The following is a 13,406-nucleotide window of genomic DNA, read 5'->3' on the forward strand; positions in this document are numbered from 1 at the left end:
ACCAATTGTATTTAGACCATGCGAAGTCATAAAAATTATAAAAGAGCAGCCAAAACCGAGAAAATCACCGACTGCGATCTAATAACTCCAAAAATGCTTATATAACTCCCACTATGCGCTGTTGGTACCATATGCCAGCTGTTCAACGCGATGACAAGACTGCGTGGAGGTGGAAAAAGTCTATCATCATAATGATACCAAAACCATGAAAAGACCACACGCTCACCTCCTCATACAGACCGATAAGTTTATTTTCGTGTCTATCAAAATTCTTTGAAAAATGCCTTCTAGAAGACATAATATACAGAAGACATAATAGTATCCCAGCACATCAATTCGGCTTTCGCGAAAAACATGGAACTATCGAACAGATGAACCGCATAACATCAGAAATTTGTAGTGCATTTGAAAATAGGGAATACTGCACTGCGGAATTTTTGAACGTCTCTCAAGCATTCGACAGAGTATGGCTTGACGGCCTAATGCATAAAATCAAAATAATGCTCCCTAATAATACGCAAAAACTCTTGAAGTCATATCTTTACAACAGGATATTTGTTGAGCGATGCAATACTTCCATGTCAGCTGAACATAACATCGAAGCTGGAGTTCCTCAAGGCAGAGATCTCGGGCCAACTTTATACCTACTCCACACTTCTGATGTTCCTACGAGCAGACAACTGACTATGTCTATGTTTATGTCCAAAACAAGCATCAGCGCAACTTGCGGCCCATCTAGATGTAGTAGAGAAATGGCTCTCAGACTGGCATATAAAAGTAAATGAGCAAAAATGTAAGCAAGTAACCTCAACCCATCCAAATCACCTCGCTAGATCATTAACGTTGGTATGTAGCCGTTCCCGCCTTCGTCGTAATGACCGTCCCATCCAGCGACAATTATTAGAACAGTCTAACAAAAATACAGTTTAAGAAACTGTTAGAAAAATGTAGTACTTTAGCATTTTAACACATTTTGTTAGTCTCGTAAGAGAATATTCAAAATAAACAACAAAAGTATAAAAAAAAGTAACAAATACAATATGAATTTTTTTAAATTTTTATATAAAATGTTTTAAATATTGAAATCATTTTTAACGGACTAAATTTCTATAACTAAACTAAAAAATTATATTGTAATAAGAATGTATAATAAGTAAACATAACATTATAAGTAAATTCAATTTACTTAATTTTACTATAATCAAATAATTTACTTTTATAAAACACTATTAATTTTTTTTTCGATATACAATAATGCTCCTAAAATATTGGGGCATTCACATGTCGCTGCTCCACGAAAATTTTATCGCCGAATGTTAGTCGCTAGTCGAACATAACAGAGAGACGCAAAAGAAATAACGCATCGGGTGAAATTTGTCTCTGAGAGCGCCGAGTGCAGGCAGATTATAAGACAAAGAGAGAGAGGGAACTTCCGAATATCTGCCTCTCTTTGTTGCACGGTCGTTTTCGTAGGCAGTCTTCTACGCTGCGCCGACCTGTCTGCTGACGTCAACAGCGGCACAACGTTTTAGGCACAAAATAAAAAACAAAAAAGCTTTTTGCCTTGAGCCATGTCACCGCGTCCCTACTGCAGAACTGAAGGAAATGTTTCACATCTTCCCAACAAGGGTTTTAATCGTAATAAGCGATAATTATTCAACACTCAGATTTCAGTTCAGTTGATCCAAGGTTTTAATAATAACTTTTCGGTTTTGGTCCCAACCTGGTTAGAACAATAATGATAGTAGTGGGAGAGTTGTGCTCTTGCGCCTTTTTGGCTCTTGATCTTTCTTTTCTTTCTCATAATTTATTTTCTTTCGTTTTTCTTCTGAATCCTTTTGACGAAATAGTTAAGAATGTTTTTAGATCGCTCCTTTAAATATACCAGGTGCAGTTTTAACATCTGCAACTTAGACACTCTAAATCTTTGCACGGCTCCAATGAATGCTGCAGTTGTTAGGTCTCCAACGACTTCCAAATGTACCGCTTTCGTGGCAAAACAAACAGACATGGCTATGTATGCTTTATCAGGACGCCTGCCTCAGACCTCGTGATGTATCCAGAATGGTCCACAATAATGAACTCCGGCATTTAAGAATGATCTGTTTTGGGAGACCCTATGTTCAGGTAGTTTTTCCATAATTTGAGATTGGAGTTTTGGAAGAAATCTCGTACATGGGGTGCATTTCATGATTACATTTCTGACCAAGGTGGTAATTTAAACAATATGATATTGTTAAAGAGCAATACCGTTGAACGTACTTTATCCACCGTGCATATTTTCTGCATGTATTTTGGCTAATAGCCAAGACAATAAACATTGCATCTGGAGAAATTGGGGCATGTTCCACACTGGTTCCTACAATAATAAAAAACAATTCGTCCAAATGTAAATGAAAGGAGGTCACCTTTCTGCTGCTAGGTAACAGACGTTTAGAATCTCGTCGGAGATGCTTCAACTCATCTGCAAAGCTTGTAGTACACATCGTACTATTATCCGCCTGGCTTGTTTTATTTCGTCATTTATATTTTTACAATTTACATTTACATTTTTAGAATCGTAGCATATAAGCCATTATACGTTGCAAGCGATAAAACGAGTTTCTGCGTTAGGTTAGGTTAGGTTAGGGCGGCTGTCGGACTATAGTCCGACACACTTAGACCTCAATGGGTCCATTGTGATACCGCATGATCTCGTTTTTCCTTCTCTAGGGTCCCGTTTCTAGTAGTTTCAGCCTGTGTTAAGCTGATCAGCATGTCTTCCACCCGGAAGATTTAATAAAGGAACTTATGTTTTTGAGATTAATCTCCGAAATTTCGGTAAGATCATCGATGAAGGGGTTTTCTAAGTGTTTCATTCTGAGTCTGCATAGGGCTGGACAGAAGCAGAAAAGGTGTTCTACCGTTTCTTCTTCTTCTTCATCCCTGCAGCTTCTACAGAAGTAATTTTTTGGGGCTTTTAGCCTGCCAGCATGTGTGCCAACAAGCCAGTGGCCTGTAAGAGCTCAAATCAGCATGCCACACTCTGTGCGGCTGAATTTGAGTAATTCCGAGGTTTTTTTTATTGTTTATCACAGGCCATGTCTGGTGAGAGATATGACACTGTGATGCGTTTTTCCAAGTAGATTTTTATATTTAGCTTGCAAGTTGCCATGGGCATGCCGACATTTTCCTTTCCTGGGAGGAGAGGCTTGATAGTGCCCTGCCTGGCTAACTCGTCCGCTATGCAGTTGCCTACGATATCCCGGTGACCCGGAACCCATATTAGGCTGATAGTAAACTGATTAGCCATCTCGTGGAGAGATCTGCGACAGTCTGCTATTGTACGGGAGTTGGTGTTTGTCGAGTAGATCGATTTAATAGCCGCTTGGCTGTCACTATATATATTTAGGTGTCCTCTTTGGAGGCATATGTTCCCTAAACAGTTTAGTGCTTCTTTTATAGCGTGGACCTCCGCTTGGAAGACCATTCTGTTTATCAGCAATTTATGGATCAACCCCACCATTGGCGGCTCAACCCCTAGCTCTGTGAGAGACTCTGTTATAGCAATGGAAAGCACGTTATTGAAGGCTCCCTCTATGTCCAGAAAGGCGATCAATGTGTATTCCTTGATGCTGAGTGATTTTTCGATGCTGCTTACCACCAAGTGTAGCGCCGATTCGGTTGAATTACCTTTGGTATAAGCGTGTTGTGCCTCTGATATTTGTGTTGGGTCGAAAGTGGCCCTTATGTGTAGGCTTATCATTCTTTCAAAGCTCTTAAGCAGGAATGATGTAAGACTTATTGGCCTAAAATCCTTTGCTGTGGGTGGCCTTCCCTGCCTTGGGAATGAAAACCACCTTTGTTTCTTGCCATGCTGTTGGTAGTTCTCCTACCGCCAGGATGGAGTGGATGATTTTTTTCAACCAGTTTATGGCAATTTGTCCTGCTTGTTGGATATGTGCCGGTGTTATCCCGTCCGGTCCCGGCGATTTGTATGGTTTGAAACTATGATTGGACCATTTCATGTTGCGGTCTGATAGGAGGGGATCTAATCCGATTCCCTCTCCTACTCTTCATTCTGGAGGATGACCTGTTTGTTGACTCCCCGGGAAGTGAGCGTCTAGGAGCAGGTCCAAGGACTCTTTACTGGAGTCTGACCATGATCCATTTGCTTTCTGAAGATAGACTAAAGGCGTGGCTGTTTTAAAGAGTACTTTCCTGAGCCTTGCGGCATCAGTCCTTTTTTTTATGTCAGAGCAGAAGGTCTGCCATGCAGTTCGTTTCGCTCTTCTAATGGCCTTTTTGGTAGAGACTTGTTCATACTTGTAGTTCTGCAAGTTAGTGTCCTCATTTCCCGCCTTTGATCTGTTAAACAGGTTCTGCAGTTGGTTCTGAGGATTGATAGTTGTTGGGTCCACCACCCTTATAGAGCCACTTTGCAGGTCCAGGCTTACTGCGGTGTTGTCTCCGTTGCTGTAATTAAGAAGCAGAAATATACTAAGATGCCTTTTGGCTAATATGCGGGTTAGAATTTTACCTTCTTTGGGGTCAAGCATAAGCTTGTATTCCTTTGTTCCTAGTCCAGCAACCTTGCCTCCTACTACCCAAGGTTCCTGTCCTAGGACTAGGTCGGCTCCGCCTTCGGTCAGGCGAAGCAGAAGTGCAGCAGACGCTGCTTTACTGTGGTGTTTCGCTGAGGTCCACGTAGCCGGTCCAAGCGCTCGCATCTCTCTGCTCAGTGACGAATTGGTAGAGTAGCCGATCTCCGCCCACCAGGTGCCTCCAACTCCTCAGCAAGCACCTGCTCGGCTGGGTTGCCGGCAGAGCTTCCAGCGGCGTTGGAGTCGCCCTTATGTACCTTAATGTAAATTGCACTAAACCTGAAGTTCAGCACTCCTCGAGCAGTCTCGATTGGAGCAACTGACTCCTTGTTTAGGACCAACACCGCCTGGTTTACATCCCCTTCATGCTCCTCCACCTTGACGACCTTCCAGTCCATCGTGGAAAGGTGCGGGTTGCATTCTTGCAACATGAAGAGGATGTCCTCCGGCGTCTTGATCGCTGCTGGAAGCCAGAGCCTGGATCGGGGTCTACTGGGGACATCGCATCAGTCAAGCGCGACGATGTTCGCCCCTTCGTATACCTCGCCGAGCTTTCTCGTCGCCTGTTCATACATGTCAGCCGACCGCTGACTGTCGCAGGCCACCACCTTGACGCTGCCCTGGTACCAGCCCGCGTCCATGCAGCAGGGCGAGGTGCCTGGCTTCTCCCGTACCATGCGCAGGCAAATGAGGGAAAGGTGGGACTCCACTGCCTTCCACTTGTTCCTGGGGATCCTGCCCTCAGGATTTCTCCTGTTAATCAGGCCGAGTAGGACACAATTCTTCGTGATTTCGGCGAACGAGACCGATGGCTGGATCTTAGATCTCTTCGCCGATGGTCCGGGTAGTTCAAGGGATCGCTGCCTTTTCGCCTGAGTCCCTTCTTGAGTGGGCTTATCCTGCCCGTAGTTAGGAAGCACTTTCCTTGCCCACTCTACCTTTTTTAGCCATTCAGGCGAAGGTGTGGCAACGGTGCTCCTAGTGTGTGAGCGCAGAGTCTGGGCGGCAGTCCGCCTTTCTGCGTATGTGTATTTGTTAGCTCCAGCGGGTGGCCCGAGCGCCTTGGCAGTGCCTAACGCTGCTTTAGGCGCAGAAGCGCTCGTGGTGGAGGCGTTCGCGGCTGGCTTTCTGCCACCCGTCATCCCCAGTTTGGGATGCGGCCCTTTCGGGACCGTGCTGGTGCGGATGTTGGAACAAGTGTTCAGCTTATCCGAGGGTTTTTTGAGAGTTCCCGTCTATGTGTTTTGTATTATTTGAATTTGTTTGTTCCATAATTGATCCCACGAGTTGCGGAGAAGGGGAAAAGTCCGCCCGGGCTGAGATCCGCGATGCCCGGGTAAGGCGATAGTTAGAACAGGGTTCGCCATGTCCCTGAGCACACCGTTTGAGACTGGGCTAGTTTTTGATCCGGGCCCCCAGCCAGTCTGACTCTTGGCACGGTCCGTATGACACCGTAGTTCGGCCCGGAGTGAGATGTTGTTTTGGGAGGGGAGATGGGAAGGTGTTTTGTTGGGAGTGGGTTTGTGTAAAGCAACTATTTAGATGCGGCTGAACAATTCGCATCGTCGGTATTGCTTCGTTGCAAAATACCCGCTAGCTGTCCGGGACTCTTTATTTACTGGGGTTTCCGTCCACGATTCCGTGTTTGGCTTCCCCCACCAGCTTATTCACAGTTGGCCTCGAGAGAGGTCGTCCGCTATCCGCAACCTGCGACCCGCTCGGTTGCCCCAGCTAGGCGACTTTGGAACCATCTCACAAGTTCCTCAGCCGAGAGTTTCTGCGTTCAATAAGGTATATTTCGTCTCGTTGCCAGTGTAGAGATCTTGATTTTTCTCTTCAATGAGATGGTGTTTTCTTTTGGGGCTTCAATAAGGGAAGCCATTTATCTTCAGGTCCGTGGATATTCAGAGAAGGGGTTTCTCCAGATGGAACATCTGTGCCGTTAAGGTTTGATGACACATGTCTCTATTGGTTTGAACCGGATGGGCTTAGTAGACAATCTATTTGCAACGAATGTACAAAAATTCGATGCCTTCGCATAGACCCAACTTAAAACAAGAAAGAACGCTATAGTCGAGTACCTCGACTATCAGTTACCCGTTACTCAGCTAAAGGGACCAAAGGGAGATGGAGATAAGCAAGCAGCAAGCATCTCAATATATGGTTATGTGGGCGGTATACAGATTTAAGCGTTATGGGCGTTAGAGTGGGTGTGGTCAATCGATAGGTATTGACGAGACTAATACATTTCAGTAAAAAAATTTTAACTAGCATGAAAATTGTGGGCGTCACAGGCTTCTAGCATCAAAACTGTAGTAGCCACAGTTTTGGGCGGCTTGTGGGCGTTAGAGTGGGCGTGGCACATTGCTGAAACAAACTTGCGCTGCGCAAGAAGCTCTGGAATCTGCATGCCAATAGCCTAGATTTTATAGTTTCCGAGATCTCAGCGTTCATACGGACAGACGGGCATACGGACATGGCTAGATCGACTCGGCTAGTAATCCTGATCAAAAATATATATACTTTATGGGGTCGGAAACGTTTCCTTCTACCTGTTACTTACTTTTCGACGAATCTAGTATACCCTTTTACTCTACGAGTAACGGGTATAACTTTTGTTGAATCCGTCCAGTAACAGCATTTTATGGACTCTGTGTTAAGTCGACGATCCCTTTTAATATTGTCAGCAAGCTCTGCCTCTACCACAGCAGCGCACAGCTCAACCCGAGAGAGAGTTTGTTTTTGTAGGGGAGCTACTCTTAGTTTAGCGAACGACAATCGTATCGTTTTTTGTTTGCTTTTATTCATATGGGCAAATCCGAAAAATGGTCAACCACGACGGAAACAAAAAAAACTTCATAATCATCGTATTTTTTGCGTATTTTCACAAATAAATGGCCATATTTTCATAATACAGTGGAACCAAAGAATATTTCATTTGTTTTGTTGAAGAAATTTCCCTGAAAACTGAACAAATGTACTTTTTTTCATTTTTAGCTACTTTAAAGGCATTCTTATGATTAATTATTTCGCAAGGAAAGCATATGATTTGTTTTAACTTTTTCTACCAAATCTCTTTATTGCAATCTAATAAGAAGATAAAAATCCAAAGAGGGCAAACAAATTTTCAATTAACTGTTAATAAAACAACGTGGAAAAATCGTACGCTCGCGACCGGTACTTAATTCCATAAAAAAACAAATGGAGGTATTTCCTTGGGAACAGACTCGAATGAAAGCTACATGAATCTATTTTAAAAGTAAAGTTATTGCTTTAGAATATTCCGTTCCAATTCGAAGATATTTTTATTTTACTAGATTAAGCCAAAGTCGACTTCCATTTTGTGTTCGTTCGCGACCGCATGTTTTTTGCCAATATTATTATTATTATTAGCTCAATAAATCCCTTCATTTACACTAAAATGATATCGAATAGCAAAAAAAAAATTCAGGAAATGTTTATTTTCTTTTTTTTATTTGCACTAAGTGCGTACGAACGTACGTTCGTGATCCCTGGAAATGCCCATATGTAACTCTTATGTTAGCAGCAGCACCAAACGCTTTTTAGGAAGCATCCACAAATATGTGTAGCTCCTATTTCTGGGATATTTTCCCATTATATATAAGTCGAATATTATTTGTTTTTAATATTGATGATCCTGTCTGAGGCCTCTCACCTTTCCTTTAGGAATACTGATACTTCTGTGTCCCAATCTGGTTGCACAACTGACAGCTTTTAAAGAAATATTTATACTCTGATTGTAAGGCTACTACTCTTTTAGTTATGTTTTGTGTTTTTTGCTCCTGAGCTCTGCCACACAAGTGATCGTCTTTTGGAGTTCATATAATTCCCAACGTTTTAACACTGGTATGTTCTGTTTCAGGTAAGAATCCTTTTAATAGTTAGTGTGTATTAGAACACCATTTTCGAAGCTTAAACCGCTTGGTAGCAGAGTTTTATTCAATTTTTCTTGAATTCTGGCTGCGTCCTGAATAGTATCGGCTCCTATTATGCAATCATCAACATACAAATCGTTCATCAATGCAGTTGATCGTAATGGCCATTTTTCCGATTTTGTGTTGACCAAATGTCCCAAGCATTTAGTTGCCATAGGTCACTGCCGTTAGCCTGTAATATTTTATAGGTCCATTTGTGTCTTATCCACAAACAATCATTTGATTGAATTGGTTATTTGGATTCATCCATACATTTACTATATCCGCGTAAAAACATATTTGTGACTTCTGAATTTGTTTATTTATTTAGATGTTTAAAAATTATCTGCTAACATATGGTTAACTATGGATAAAATAGGGAACAATAAATAAGTATACTTGAGAGTCTAATGACACAAGATGTCTAAATATATAAATCAGAAGAGTACTAAATATGTACAAATGACAATAATATAATATATAATAACATTTAGGATATTGTAGTTTTGGGCATAATTAGACCTGCACAAAAGCAAGCGCAAAGGTCGGAATGAGCGTATAGATCTTTATGGAACGTTGAAATCTGAGTACACAGAGAAAATAAAATACCAAAACTGGTTATCAACCGGGTATTTTTATTTGGCAAATCATATTGACATTTTCGAATATATTAAATTTACATTTACGTATCAATAGGGTATTTTTCATACCAGATTGATTTGTGCACATATCGAATTTGTGACAAAACTTTGGTATTTTGATAGTTTTCAATATCAAACTGATGTGCTTTCATTTTAAACTGATATTCTTGTATATAATAAGTAATTTTTTATATCATTGTAATATCAATATTAACTAGTTTTGATTTTACTTTTTTGCTTTCTTTTTAAATGAATATTAAAACCACTTTAAATTTGCTTAAATTTTTTATTTCCAATATATTTCAGGTCAATTACAAACATATTTCGGGGACTTAGCAATGTATGGCTGATTACTTTGAACTCGGACCACTCATGTAGGTTTACAACAGCGCCAGGAAGTCCTTCTTCTGTCCTCGATAGATGTCTCCCAGCGAAGTGGTGGACGCCAAATTGCCCAGCTCGGCATCCTGACCAACCATTTGATTTTGTGGTAGTGCAGTGTGTGTAGTCCAGCCAACGAAAAAAATGTTGCGGTGTCCAAAAGAAAATAAATTCGAATTAGACAAAGATCAAGTAAATACAATTGAATTTGAGATACAAACCATTTGTAAAAACAAATAAACAGAGCAAAGTGTTCCTCTTTTATGTAAAAACTTTTCGTTGAATGTCAGAGTAACCGCGGCAACCCAATAAAAAAATATATTTAATACCACACTAAATACCATAAATACCCAAAAAACACCAGGGCACATTCATACTTTTTTATAAACCTTTCCGATGTTAAAGCCTAGTACTCACATCGACGAAAACCTCGAGCTAACCATAGGAGTGAGCGAGAGGCAAACAGGCGGCTAAAGCTTTTCGTCGGGTCTGTTTTTCAGCGCGGTACTCAGATGAGCTAAGGAAATACCAGAAAAAATACCGGATTTCGCGAGTGAATTTTCGATGAACGCCGTTAGCCGCGTCCCAAAGAATAAGAAATTTAATCTTTGGCGGTGTTCGTGCAGAAGCGGTGGGGAATTTAAAAATTAAAAATGGAAGAAAAACACCCGAAACTGCTAAAGGTCAGTGCAGATGAAAAAGGATGCCTTCCCACTGGTATTCTCTAGTGGATCTCCTCCAGCGCTTCAACTATTCTGCGGATTTGCCCCGTTGTGGTATTGCTTTCTGTCGGTCAAGTCCCACAACAATGAGCAACAGCTTAGATTAGGCGACCATTTCATCTGCACTGACCTTCTTTAGCCTTTTTGGGTGTTTTTCTTCCAATTTTAATTTTTAAATTCCATAACGCCTTTGCACGAACACCGCCAACGGCGTTCATCGAAAATTCACTCGCGAAATCTGGTATTTTTTCTAGTATTTCCTTAGCTCATCTGAGTACCGCGCTGAAAAACAGACCCGACGAAAAGCTTTAGCCGCCTGTTTGCCTCTCGCTCACTCCTATGGTTAGCTCGCGGTTTTCGTCGATGTGAGTACTAGGCTTTACGTTTGATATGATAAACATATAAAAACAATACGAATTCAATATAATACGAATTCATGTCAATATGAATCCGAATCATATTGATATGAATTCTTATCAATTTGATATGAAAAAAGTCATATGTGAAAATTGAAGAGATAATATCAAACGGGTATTGTTCCGATTTTTTCTCTGTGTAGGAAAGACTTAGAGTCTGTGAGACCCAAAAGAAGCTGATGAACAAAGATTATGGCATTGTTTTACGGTAGTGTAATGACTGCAAGTCGATTTATTATGTCTGCATCGATAAGGTGGTAGTTGTCTACCAGAATTCCAGCCAAGGTTACGCAGTGCAAAGATCAGAAATGATCGAAAAGGACTCAAAGGTCGTTTCAAGTGGTAGTGCGGTCCAGGTTGTGATTACAAAAGCTATAGGAGACAAGATGCGGGGAGAAACGGTAGAAAGTCATAAGTTTGCATTTTGCATGGTTTAGGAAAAGGAGATTACTGTCGCACCATTTCTGAAATTCGTTGAGGTCAAGATGATGGTGTGAAAGTAGGTACCAATCAGAATAGGAGAAACAGATTTTAACATCACCGGCGTACATGAAAATAGAAGAATTAGATATAACTTGAGGTATGACGTTTATAAAATGTATGATAAGTAAAGGTCCAAGGTGGAACACCAGAAGTAACATCAACGACATGTGATAGCTCATACATAAACATAACAATTAGAATACTAGAAGCCAATTTTATCGTCATCGGCGTATAACATGTTGTAGACCTTTTATAAACAGTATGAAAAGTATAGGTCCAAGGTGGACCAACACCAGAAGTAACATCAACAATATGAGATAGCTTATTCGTAAAAAGAACTCGTTGGGTGAGTTTTGATAAATACGACTCTAACCACTTTAGAAGGCTATTTGGGAATCCCAAATAAGAAAGTACCCTTCAGTTCCAAAAAAAAAAGTTTCACTTATTAATCACCTTGTGAATCCCGTGGGACTCTTGCGCAAGTGAAGAACAAGTGACGTTCCATATAGAAAATTGTATGGGATGTCCGCATTTTCACAAGTGAAAATTCAAATGAAAATTTTTCGAATTCCCACGGAATTTCACTTGTTCCTTAAACTAATTTTTCGTATGGCTTGTCACGTGCCGGTGACACGTCCCACGTGAAATGACAAATGAAAATCAGAATTTTTCCAATGAGTTTTCACTTATGAAATCACTTGCAAGTGACACGTCCCAAGTGAAATCACTTGTGAAAATCAGAATTTTTCCCATGAGTTTTCAATTATGAAAATATTGAATTTAAAGTACATACATATTTGAATACATTTTAATTCATTTTAATTAGATGGTATTATTCAAATTTTCAACTAATGGACAATTATTGTTTCGGTTTTTTTGTAAGCTTATTTTTAACATTTGTCATCGCCTTTCTTAAACCTTTGTCCGGGTCCTCCGAATCCTTGGCCAACGCTTCTGAAAAAATGTATTGGCATATGTATTAAAAATACGTTTTATTGGTTTATTTGTATATTAACCTTTTATAGCTGTTTAACCCTTTGCAGGATTTTTATTGGCACAAAACATTTCTGTTTGTGGGGAAGACAACAAATATGCCACCCTTATATTTATAATTAATAACGCACGAATAGGTTAGATTAAAATGTATAGCGTTTATTCGGAGCGGCAGACGGACTGTGAATGTGTAAAAAGCTTGGCTCCAAGATCTTCATATAGACATATGCAGGCTTACAAAGTAGTTGCTGAATAGATAAGCGACAGCTTTAGTGGTATAAGAAAGAAGGCGAAAGATAAGCAAAGAGCGCTGCAGGTGCCGTCGTACACCTATGCGCGCATGACTAAGCGCTGGCGATCTGCTCCGAACATACTCCCCCCGCTGGAAGAGGTAAGGTTCCAACTATCTCGGAATCGATGGGCAGAACGGCTAGCTTGGCGACGGCTCTCTTGATCAGACCCGTAGCTGTACGGACCATAGCTACTGACTCCGTCCCCGCCGGGTATGACTTCCTGGATGCACCCAAGCTGCCATCTCAAGGGTGGAACGTTGTCCTCCTTCAGCAAAACGACGCGCCACTTGATCCTCTCTTGAAGTAGGGACAAATACTCGCTGCTCCACCTTTTCCAGAAATTTTGTCTTCGCGGAGATGAGTAATGCCCGGCTCAGGAAACTTAGTGTAGCTGGAACCCTTCAGGAAATGCGCCGGTGCTAGCACCTCAAGACTTTCAGCATTTTCTTAAATTGGACAGAGTGGACGGGAGTTAAGGATGGCAGAAATCTCATATGCAAGATTTCTTAATTCATCGATGGCTAAGATGGATGCACCGACTACTCTGTAGAAGTGAAATTTAGCTGACTTCACAGCGGCCTCCCATAAACCACCGAAGTGCGGGGCACGCAGAGGGATGAACTTCCAATCGATTCCATCAGCTAAACAGACGGAAGATATCGATGCTGTGTGCTGCTCGCTCAAAAAGAGCTCTTTCAGCTCGGCAAGCTCGCTCTTTGCACCGACAAAGTTTGTAGCATTGTCGTTCCAAATGGTACGCGGACTGCTTCTAAGGCTGATGAATCTCCTCAGCGCTGCGTTGAAAGAATCCGTCGTGAGATCCTGGACCACTTCCAAATAAGCAGCCTTAGTAGAAACCAGACTAAGACGGCGATATAGCACTTGTGGGGTGCCTTATTTCTGTCCTCTGCCTTATGATAGAATGGCCCACAATAGTCCACTCCTGTGGTATGAAAAGC

The 13,406-nt window shown here is 41.4% G+C and overlaps 1 long non-coding RNA gene across 1 annotated transcript; it reads left to right on the forward strand.

Annotated features, from left to right (window-relative positions):
- The first annotated feature begins 226 nt into the window (after nt 1–226).
- Nucleotides 227–9,873, forward strand: LOC119561841. The gene is made up of 2 exons (XR_005221467.1): nt 227–793; nt 9,466–9,873. It is a non-coding gene; the product is annotated as an uncharacterized LOC119561841 (long non-coding RNA).
- Nucleotides 9,874–13,406: the final 3,533 nt, after the last annotated feature.

This window comes from Drosophila subpulchrella, unplaced genomic scaffold (assembly GCF_014743375.2).
Source record: "Drosophila subpulchrella strain 33 F10 #4 breed RU33 unplaced genomic scaffold, RU_Dsub_v1.1 Primary Assembly Seq377, whole genome shotgun sequence".
Taxonomy (NCBI): Eukaryota; Metazoa; Arthropoda; class Insecta; order Diptera; family Drosophilidae; genus Drosophila; species Drosophila subpulchrella.